The 11,596-nt window shown below is 42.4% G+C and overlaps 1 protein-coding gene across 4 annotated transcripts in view; it reads left to right on the top strand.

The window, feature by feature from the left end:
- The window catches only part of ELOVL5 (ELOVL fatty acid elongase 5), a 77,973-nt gene that overhangs the window by 57,025 nt on the left and 9,352 nt on the right, over positions 1-11,596 (top strand). The window lies entirely within an intron of this gene.

Genomic DNA, 11,596 nt, shown 5'->3' with positions numbered 1-11,596 from the left:
TAAGTATTTCTTTGGATGGATATGTAGGTTGTTAAGATTTTTTGTTGTTGTTTTTTGAGACAGAGTCCAGCTCTGTTACCCCGGCTAGATTACAGTGGCACAATCGTAGCTCACCCACTGTAGCCTAGAACTCGTGGGCTCAAGTCATTCTCCCACCTCAACCTCCTGAGTAGCTGGGACTACAGGCATGTGCCACCATGCCTGGCTAATTTTTTTTATTTTTGGTAAAAACACTGTCTCACTGTGTTGCCTGGGCTGGTCTCAAACTCCTGGACTCAAGTGATTATCCCACTTTGGCCTCCCAAAGTGTGGGATTACAGGCGTGAGCCACTGTGCCCAGCTATGTAGGTTTATGCAGGTTATGTAATTAATAGCGTGTGTAAAATCTTCTTAGACGTATCTCCTTATGCAAATATGGTAAGGTTTTTGACCAGATAAATGCGTAGGGAATGCAGTCATTCATTCAGTCTAATCCAGAGCAAGCCGCTAACTCACTTCAATTCTGTGAAGCCTGGGAGAGGTGGTGAAGTTGCAGAAGGAAGCTGGAAAGTAGCAGAGGATGGCTCATAGGTTTAACGGAAAAAAATCATCTCCATAACACAAAAGAGCAAGGCGCAGCAGCAAGTGCTGCTGTAGAAGCTGCAGTCAGACATCGGGAAGATTTAACTAAGATCATTGATGAACATGGCTACACTAAACTTGTAGCACGTACCACTGTGTCTGGCAGCATTTTTATTTTTAATTTATCTTTTTTTTTTTTTTTTTCTTACAAACAGGGTCCCACTCTGTCACCCAGGCTGGAGTGCAGTGATATGTCTGATCACATCACTGTAACCTTGAACTCCTGGGCACAAGCCATCCTCCCACCTCAACCTCCCAAGTAGCTTGGACTACAAGTTCAAGCCATGCCTGGCCAGTTTTTAAATTTTTTGTAGAGATGGGGTCTTGCCATGTTGCCCAGGCTGGTCTCAAACTCCTGGCCTCAAACAGTTCTCTCGCCTCGGCCTCCCAAAGTGCTGGGATTACAGGTATGTACCACTGTGCCTGGCCAGCATTTTAAAATTAAGGTATGTGTATTTATTTTTTAGATATAATGCAATTGCACACTTAATAGACTATAATGTAAACATAGCTTTTATATGCACTGGGAAAGCAAAAAAATAATAGTGTGACTGACTTTATGGCAATACTTTTTATTGCAATGATCTTCAACTAAACCGAGGTATAAAATATTAACATGCTAAATGAAAATGAAATGAAATTTCCCCATTAAAAGATAAGAGACTGTCAGATTCAGTCATTCTGGCTGCAGCTTCTGTAGCAGCACTTGCTGCTGGACCTTGCCTTTTTGCGTTAAGGAGATGACTTCTTCCCTGAAACCTTATGAGCCATCCTTTGCTAGTTTCCCTCTCACTTTGGAGGACTTTACAGAAGGATCTAATTCCTCTGTGAAGCCATGAGTGTTCCTTTTCCTTCTGCAGCTTCACCACCTCTCCTGGGCTTCAGAGAATTGGAGTTACCGGCTTGCTCTGGATTCGATTTTGGCTTAAGGAAATGTTATGGCTGGTTTATCTTCTCCCTAGACCACTCAGACTTTCAGCAATAAGGCTATTAATGCTTTCTCATCATTTTTGTGTTCACTGGAGCAGCACTTTAATGTCCTTCAATAACTTTTCCTTTGCATTCACAACGTAGCTAACCTGATACAAAGAGGCCCAGCTTTCATCCTGTCTCAGCTTTCCACCTGCCTTCCCCACTAAGCGTAATTATTTCTAGCGTTTGATATAAAGCGAGAGGCGTTCTACTTTCCCTTTCACTTCAACACTTAGAGGCCATTGTAGGATTATTAACCCAATTTCAATATTGTTGTATCTCAGGGAATAAGGAGGCCAGAGAAGGAGGAGATAGTTGCGGGGAACAGCGAGTCTATGGAGCAGCTAAAACACACACAATATTTACTGAGTTTGCTGTCTTGTATAGGTATGGTTCATGGCACTTCAAAACAATTACAATAGTAACATCAAAGTTCAATAATCACAGATCACCATAACAGATATAATAATAGTGAAAAATGTTGAAATTATTTTGAAAAATATTTTATAATTGTGAGAATTACAAACATGTGGCACAGTAACACAAAGTGAACACATGCTGTTGGAAAAATGGTACGAATAGAGTGTTTTTTTTTCCCCAGCCTTTTTGGCCATCCCATTGTTCCCAAGGACTAAGATGCATTCCTTTCAAAGTACTTTGATGATACGCCCCTTAGCATCCCATCCCTCCCCCACCAACACTCATTGGCTTAGGCTAGAATGAAAAGGTTCGTTCTTTTTTGGTTCAATTTTTAAGTAGTTCTTGTTCTTGTTCTCCTTTTTTTTTTTTTTTTTTTTAAACTACCTGTGAGGTGTGTCTGTATGTGTACACAAGCATGTACATGCATGCCTGAAAAGATTTCACTTTTTTTTGAGATGGAGTTCTTGCTCTGTCACCCAGGCTGGAGTGCAGTGGCACGATCTCGGCTCACTACAACCTTCACCTCCTGAATTCAGGTGATTCTTGTGCCTCAGCCTCCCAAGTAGCTGGGACTGCAGGCACCTGCCACCATGCCTGGCTAATTTTTTATATTTTTAGTAGAAATGGGTTTTCAGCATGGTAGGCACGCTGGTCTCGATCTCCTGACTTCGTGATTCACCCGACTCGGCCTCCCAAAGTGTTGGGATTGCAGGCGTGAGCCATGCATCCAGCCTCCTAAGTAGTTCTTTTTATGAAGGGCAGTCTCTTAGTCTGAGTGTCATGCTATTTGACTTTACATTTAAATAATATTTATCAAGGCATAGAATTCTAGATTAATAGTTATTTTCCTCAGCACTTTGAAGATTTATTCCAGAGAAGTCTGCTGTGGTCCCACTTTTGTTCATTTGTAGGTAATCTTTTTTTCTTTATAGGTACTTTGAAAATTTCCAGTCACTCCTACTTCCTTCATTTGTTTCTAATCTGTTTCATCCATCTATTTTGTTTTTAGTTTAAATGGCTGTGTATCTTTTACTTCTGAAAGTTCACTGCTTGTTCTTTTTTTATTCCATAACATGGAAGTATTGTCCCCTCCCCCATGATGCAGATTAGATGACAGTGATCTCCAAATTTAACCATTTGCTGTGTTGCCTTTTAAGTATTCTATTAAAAGTTTGTTTACAGATACGTCTTTGAGGTCCTGCCTCTGGGATAATTATTGTCTGTGTTAAATCTCTTTACCTCCTGAAACAGAAGTAAAGATTTGCCCAGTGTTCTGTGTAAGCATCCCCAACTAGTATTGTTGGAGTTATCTCAGGTACACATACCTCCTCCACATAAAGAAAAATTTTGGTAGGAGTTGAATTTAAGCTGACTTCCTCTTTTCTAAATAAGAGTTTGTTGGGGTGAACCTCACGTTATAGGTAGTGTTGGGGTTTCTGCTGCGTTTTATACCACATTTCTATCTGTGTTTATAGTGACAGAGTTGGTTCTGCCTTTGTTCAGTTTGCTGCATTGCTAGAACCAGAAGTCATTTTCCCTTTGAATTTCTTTTGAACATTTGTGATGGTTTTTTATTGGAAAGATGAAAGAAGTTGAGCATTTAGTGACTGGATGCTTGTTGGTACTTTCTAACCTATGTAATTGTGGGCTGTGAAAGCATCTTCCCGGGCTCTGGCTTTGAAGGCCATCTGATGGAACCACAGAGCAGTTGCTTTGGAAACATAATATTCTAAACTGTCTCCTTGTTTTTCTTTCCCTTCAGGCTTTCCTAAAATAGATATGTTATTGTGGGAAAATAAGTTTTGGAAAAACACTTAAGCAACCCGGCAGTTGATTATTGAATTTTATTTGAAAAATTACTTTGTTTACCAAAATACTTTGAAAAAGCTTTTTGCTGTTCTTTTTCCCATGTAGCAGAGGTATAGAGCAGTTGAAACATCTGGTGAAATTAGTACTTAGAAGAAACGTCTGATCATTGCCTAAAATACTTTTCACTCTTAGTTTCCTTACAACTAAAATTTGTTGCTGAGAAAGTAACTTTTCTCAGGACTTGAAAGTAAACAGTTAGTTGTCCCTAGTGTATCTGACACTGTCCTGAGAGAATGCCTCACGGTAGGGCGAATAGAGAGAAGGATACAGCCCAGACGGCCTTCATTCCTCACCCACACCCAGGGGAGGGGAAGGGAATGCTTTCTACAGAGAGGAAGCCTTCGGGCTGGTCCAGAACCAGGCTTCACTCCTCTAAACTGGCCTTGTAACCCCTGGAGAGATTGGCTCTGCAGCTGGTATAGCTAAGAGCACATCTACAGATCCTCAACTAAAGGGGTTAACTCTGCAAAGCAGGAGTCAATGGGTAGGCCGGAGACCTTCCTTTAAATGACACAAAGTGTACTTTGGCTGGGGCATCGAGCACCACCTTAGCCCTAGTTGGAAGCAGAAATAGTTAACATTTGCCTAAGATCATAGCAAAGACAGATGGTGCCTACTGTATGCCATGTATCAGGCTAACTCATCTAATGCTTATTGCACTCTTATTGCACTCTTTCCTTCCCCTTTCTACGGAAGGAAAGTTCTGGGAGGCCTGAACAGGAAGAAGAACTGCCAGCGTAAGAGGGCAGGGCATGAGTGTTCAGGGAATATGCCAGCCATCCCTGTTTCAGGTTGGGCTGAGGACAGGCTGTTTCTTTGTGCTTTGTTCTAAAGACTTCTAAAGGGTACAGAACCTGTCCTTTTGACTTAGCCAAGAGTATTACATTCAGCTGAAACCCAAGGGTGTTCCTGGTCACAAAGAGAAGAAAAAAAAACCTTTGGAGATCATGGGTGTGAAGTTATCTTAATGGGCATCCTTATGCTCTCGACATGAAAGATTTGAAATTTAAAAACCACATGCTTTGACCTGGCACTCCCTAATGGCACTGCCAAGATTGACCAACCAGACCCTAGAGGAAGTAGATACTTTCAGTTTTGAGTAGCTCATTGTTAATTTTAAACGAAACATCTGCAGAAGAAAAACATGCAGCTAAAGGTCTACTTATCCACAGAATTCTTCATGGACAGAGTATCCCTACTGTGCTCTTACTAAGGATTCAGAAACAGATGAAGAAGGGCAAAGATGCTTGGAACTGCTATTTGAGGTGCATTTGGACTGAGAGTCAGGATTCCTTTGTGCTGATTCCAGTGGTACCAAGAAGCTGTGTGACCTGGGCCGCACTTCTCAGTCTCTGTTTTTTCATTAAAAATATAAGCTTGTATCAGATCTAAGAAATACACACTGAGGACTCACACAGAAACAATCAAAGCTATGAAAAGGGTTAATCCTATGTATTCTTGGAGATACTGCCTAGAAAAGCACCTTAGGTCCTGTGATGTAGTTGAGCTTGAGTATGGATGGTCTATTTTTCATAACCTTTTCTGCTTAGGGGGCAGTACACATACAGCTCATCAAGCGCTTTTTTTGTTGTTGTTGTTCATTTTTTTTTAATTGCATTTTAGGTTTTGGGGTACATGTGAGGAACATGCAAGATTGTTGCATAGGTACACACATGGCAGTGTGATATGCTGCCTTCCTCCCCATCACCTATATCTGGCATTTCTCCCCATGCTCTCTCTCCCCAACTCCCCACCCCCCCGCTGTCCCTCCCCTCTTCCCCCCTACAGACCCCAGTGTGTGATGCTTCCCTCCCTGTGTCCATGTGTTCTCATTGTTTAACACCCACCTATGAGTGAGAACATGCGGTGTTTAATTTTCTGTTCTTGTGTCAGTTTGCTGAGAATGATGGTTTCCAGGTTCATCCATGTCCCTACAAAGGACACGAACTCATCGTTTTTAATGGCTGCATAGTTATTCCATGGTGTATATGTGCCACATTTTCCCTGTCCAGTCTATGATCAGTGGGTATTTGGGTTGGTTCCAGGTCTTTGCTATTGTAAACAGTGCTGCAATGAACATTCATGTGCATGTGTCCTTATAGTAGAACGATTTATAATCCTTTGGATATATACCCAGTAACGGGATTGCTGGGTCAAATGGAATTTCTATGTCTAGGTCCTTGAGGAGTTGCCACACTGTCTTCCACAATCGTCGAACTAATTTACACTCCCACTAACGGTGTAAAAGTGTTCCTGTTTTCTCCACATCCTCTCCAGTATCTGTTGTCTCCAGATTTTTTAATGATCGCCATCCTAACTGGCGTGAGGTGGTATCTCAATGTAGTTTTGATTTGCATTTCTTTAATGACTAGTGATTCCACAGAAATACAAACCATCATCAGAGATTATTACGAACATCTCTATGCACATAAACTAGTAAACCTGGAAGAAATGGATAAATTCCTGGACACTTGCATCCTCCCAAGCCTAAACCAGGAAGAAGCCAAAACCCTGAATAGACCAAAAACAAGGTCTGAAGTTGAGGCAGCAATTAAGAGCTTACCACCCAAACAAAGCCCAGGTCCAGACGGGTTCACAGCCAAATTCTACCAGACATACAAAGAGGGGCTGGTACCTTTCCTTCTGAAACTGTTTCAAACAATCCAAAAAGAGGGAATCCTTCCCAAATCATTTTGTGAGACCAACATCATCCTGATACCAAAACCCGACAGAGACTCAACAAGAAAAGAAAACTTCAGGCCAGTATCCATGATAAATATAGATGCAAAAATCTTCAATAAAATACTGGCAAACCGATTGCAACAGCACGTCAAAAAGCTTATCCACCATGATCAAGTAGGCTTCATCCCAGGGATGCAAGGCTGGTTCAACATACCCAAGTCTATAAACGTAATTCACTACATAAACAGAACCAAAGACAAAAACCACATGATTCTCTCAATTGATGCAGAGAAGGCCTTTGACAAAATTCAACAGCCCTTTATGCTAAAAACCCTCAATAAACTAGACATTTCTAGTCTAGTTTATTGAGGGTTCTCAAAATAATAAAAGTATCTCAAAATAATAAAAGCTGTATACGATAAACCAACAGCCAGTATCATACTGAATGGGCAAAAACTGGAAGCACTCCCTTTGAAATCTGACACTAGACAAGGATGCCCTCTCTCACCACTCCTATTCAATATAGTATTGGAAGTTCTAGCCAGAGCAATCAGGCAAGAAAAAGAAATAAAGGGTATTCAGATAGGAAAGGAGGAAGGCAAATTGTCTCTATTTGCAGCTCTTATCACTCAAAGCAGCCAGCCTTCTTTGGAAAGGGGTTATCTTGTTGCTCCGAGGTCTTGGGATGCTGATGTTAATGGCTGATAAGGGCCACCCAAGGTGATGTTTCCCTATTTTTTCTTTAAGTGTTTCAAGTGACCTTGTTTCCTGTTTCAGTAGCATTCCAGAAAGTGCCATGGAAATGGTTATCATGCTAAAGGTTACAAATCGTTTGTGGTTAAATGTGTTATTAGATGTGAAAAGTCAACTCAGCATTAAAAATGATTGACTCCTGGCTGGGTGCAGGGGCTCACGCCTTAAATCCCAGCACTTTGGGTGGCCAAAGCGAGCAGATCCCTTGAGCTCAGGGGTTTAAGACCAGCCTGCATAAAATGCTGAAACCCCATCTCTATAAAAAAAAAATATAAAAATTAGCTGGGGGTGACAGCGTACACCTATAGTCCCAGCTACTTAGGTGGGAGGATGGCTTGAGCCCAGGAGGTAGAGGTTGCAGTGAGCTGAGATTCTGCCACTGCATACCAACCTGAGCAACACAGCCAGACCCCGTCTCAAAGAAAAAAGATTGTGACTCCATGAATTACGTCATCCAGAACCAGGTATGGTACTCACCTGAATTTTTTGCTTTCATTGAAAAGGTGCATGAAACCATTAGGGTTATTAACTTTATATCATATGGAGAAAAGAAAGCTTGTAGCTAGCTTTTAATTATAGCTCTTCACATGCTCTTGGCCTAATTAAGGTTTGCTTTACTCCAAGGGTGGAGGAAGCACATAAAGCTTTGCAGTGGTACCGTTTGTATCTGAGTTCCTTGAAAAGCCATGGAAATAATGCCCCTGGGTGTTTCTCGGAGTTGGCAATGGTATGGAAAATTGCATAGGTGTTTGTGATGGCCTGCTTTTTCATTGTAGCATAATCCTGCCCTCCTTCGAGCTGATTGTCAGAAGTCCAAGGTAGACAGACACCTGCCTTTATTTTCAGTACTTCACTTTCTCCAGCCTACTGAGTCCTGTCACCCTGTAGTGTCTATTTAAATGCAACTTGAAGAAATTTCTGAGAAATTGACCAAAACGGCTCTTTGGAAAGAAGTCAGGCCTGAGCCCCTAAGGGAAAGCTGTCTAACATGACTTTGACTAGAGGATTGTCTCCTGTGATGTGCTCCTAGTGGGGCTAGAGGAAGGGCCAGTCCTTTGCTTTGAGCACCTTTGGAGTTCACTACCCATGGACACATTGCTATCCTCTGAGGGGGAATGGAGGGAGCAGAGCCCTCTACTACTAACCCATTTTATGGAGGTTTGATGAGGATCTTAGGTGGATAAGCTTCAACTCAGGTCCTTGGTCTTGATTTGTTAAATTATTCTATCCTCTCTGAAGCCAGGGAGATTTGAGAATTTCCATGTCCCCATTATGAAATTGATGATGAAGAGTTTTCATATTGTGAACAGGGTTCAGATGAATATCATCACAAAGTCAAGCCTCATTTAAAATACTTTCAGGTATTTTAATTTTTCCGTTTGCAAAGCAGAAATGAAATGAAGCTCTGTTTTGTTGCTGCACATGAAACATTAGGCCTAGATTTAGGGGAAAGAAATGGCAGTCTTGAACTCTTTGTCATTAGTTTAGCAAGTATTTGTTTGACATCTCTGGTGCATTAATCCCTGTGCTGGAATATGTTGATGCGGATGCAGGAGCCGCAGTCACCACCTTTCGAAATGTTACAGAAGAGCACTAAACAGGCCCGTTAGCAAAGGGAGCATGTGAGCAAACAGCTAAACGTCCTGGAGAGGTGAGGGAGGGAAGAGGAAGGAGAATAGACCTCAGGCTCTATTGCTCAAGGGAGTAACCATGAAGAAAATAGAATTTTGACAGAACTTCGAAGAATGGATAGGATTTTGAGTGCTGGAGATGGGGTACATGGGTGCAGAGAACATTCTAGTTGAAGAGTTAAATAACGGTCACTACCAACACTTAACGTTTAATCCTATGTACCACATTGGGTGAGACAGGCATTATGTACTTCACTGGGGGAGCCTATGTTTATCCCATTTGAGGACCCAGGAAACTGAAGTTTAAAATTTCGGAATATGTTACCCAAGGTCACCTAGCAAAACGTGAGAAAGCTAGGGTTTAATGGGGAAATACTCAAACCCATGCTCTTTCCCCTTGGCACTGTGTCATGGTTAAGGAAGGGCATGTTTGGAGAATAGGAAGAGGTCCAGTTTGCCTGTAGGTAGGGGAGGAGTGGAAGATAAACTTGGGAGAACATTACTGAAGACGAAATACCTGGACACTGCACCTAGGAGTCAGGGTTTTATTCCGAAGGCAATGATGAATCACTGGAGGATTTTAAATATGGAAATACGGAATTCAGTGGTTTGAGGAGCACAGCGGCCCCAGTAGAAGTGTTAGGTGGCAGCAGCAATGGAGGGAGTGTTGCGTTGAAGCATGATGGAGCTCCTCGAACCTCAACAGGTGGCAGAGGAATGGTAGGCTTAGGTCAAGTGGAGTGGCACTGGGTGAGCAGCTTCTTGTGTGTATATCTGGTTTATGCTTCAGGAGTGAAGAAAACCCACCACCCAATACCCGGGTTTGAGTTCCTTAGCCTCCAAAGACAGCAGGTGTTTTATACATGGATTCCCCGTCCCCGTTTATGGGGTTGGGGAGGGGGGGCAAATGCAATTTTAGATTAACTAGTTTAAAGAGTCAAGGTAATCCCACCTGGGTTCCTTCTTAAAAAGAAAGGAAGCATGTGTCCAAGAGTCCCTTCTGCTGAGTTAACAAGACGCCTTCAGTTCGTACTCATCCTTGAGAGTGAGGCACCTGCAGAATTACAAGAGAGGATTTGTCCTCTTCTTCTCCAGAGAGCTCCCTTGATTTTCCCCACCCCTGCCAAGGTAGACATTCATGAATGCAGTCATCCACACCTCCACGCGTGCGCACACACCAGCCATCCTATTTTAAAACTGACAAAAGTAAAACCAACTCAGGATGTCTCAGGACACCATAAACCAAAATAGTCGCTGGAAAAAACAGTGATGGTAGGTTCCAGATTTAAGATTCATAAAATGGTAAAATTTCCAAAAATATCTCTGATGAAGACAGTCATATGTTAGTGGTTTTTAATTTTACCAAGAAAAGCTGCTGTTTTAAAAAAGAGTATCTTTTACATTGCACGAATTTATTTTCATGCAAACCTTACTGCATTGTCCTTATTTTTCTCATTCACGGTCATCCTGTGAACATTTCATCAAGAAGCACCAGTTCCCTTTCTGTACCCTCAAGCCACAGGAGGTAGTTCCTCAGTTTCCCCCCGGGATGGAAAGAAGGGCAGCAAAGAGTGCCCTGTGCTAAGCCCAGCCTTTCCTCTCGACCCCAGGTGTCAAGAGCACATGCCAGCTTCCTCCCCCCACCTCAACCCCACTTTGAATTCAGACTTTGTGTCTTGCTTCTTAGAACTTCTCATCGGCCTGCATGGATCCTGCTTGACTGATCATGACTTTAGAGAGTGGTATAAGACCAAAAAGTTAATCTGTCTTCAAACGAATTAGCACATGGGTACTGATCTCTTTTTGAAATGTTAACATGAAGTTACAGAAGATTGTAACAGACCCTTTAGAGATAATTTAGTTCAACCTCATCCTTTTACAGTAAACACGAGAGCACACGGGAATTAGCCGACTAGCCCCAGGTGCTGGGCCGGCACTCAAGCCTTCCTCCTAACCCATGGTTCTTTGTCATGAACTGAGCTTCTCCATGCTAAATCCTTGTGCTCTTCTTTGGCCATGAAAAACCTGTTAACTCTCAGTGCTTTTTTATGTGTAGAAGGTGACAAAGCAGAAGGAAAATGGCAAGAAGAAAGATAACCAAAGAAAAATCAGAAAGCAGGATACCCAGTGTGAGTGCAGCGGCTGCACCCATTTTTGGCATTTATTTCTAGGGTCACGTTGGGTGGAAATATTACATGGTGTCTTCAGATCATCTTAATCGCCTCTTGTTCCCTGGGAAGAATCTCTGTTGCTCGCCAAGCTAAATTCTTGTGTTTAAGGACAGGGAACGCAAGAATTGGGGTGCAGACTCTACATCCCAGCGCTGCAGTTGTCTCTGGCCTATTGAGAGGGGTGGACCAGTGGTAACTGCCAGGCTGTGATGTAGAGCCTGCACCCCAATTCTGGGATCCTCTCTATGATAGCACAGTGTCTACTGTGCTGCAAGTGATTCTGAGGCATGGGCACAACTTCTTCAGTCTGTGAAGCCTAATTCACGGATCCAGATGATTGTACAACAGAAAATGATGAAGATAAAGTTGGACTAAACTATCCCTGGGCCTACAGCAGTGGTTCTTAGAGTATGGTTTCCACATCAGCAGCATCAGTATCACCTGGACCTTGCTAGCAATACAGATTCTTGGCCCCCA

The sequence above is a fragment of the Sapajus apella genome, unplaced genomic scaffold (genome assembly GCF_009761245.1).
Source record: "Sapajus apella isolate SASKATOON/1434 unplaced genomic scaffold, GSC_monkey_1.0 scaffold41, whole genome shotgun sequence".
NCBI lineage: Eukaryota > Metazoa > Chordata > Mammalia > Primates > Cebidae > Sapajus > Sapajus apella.
This window is presented reverse-complemented; position numbering and strand designations above follow the sequence as displayed.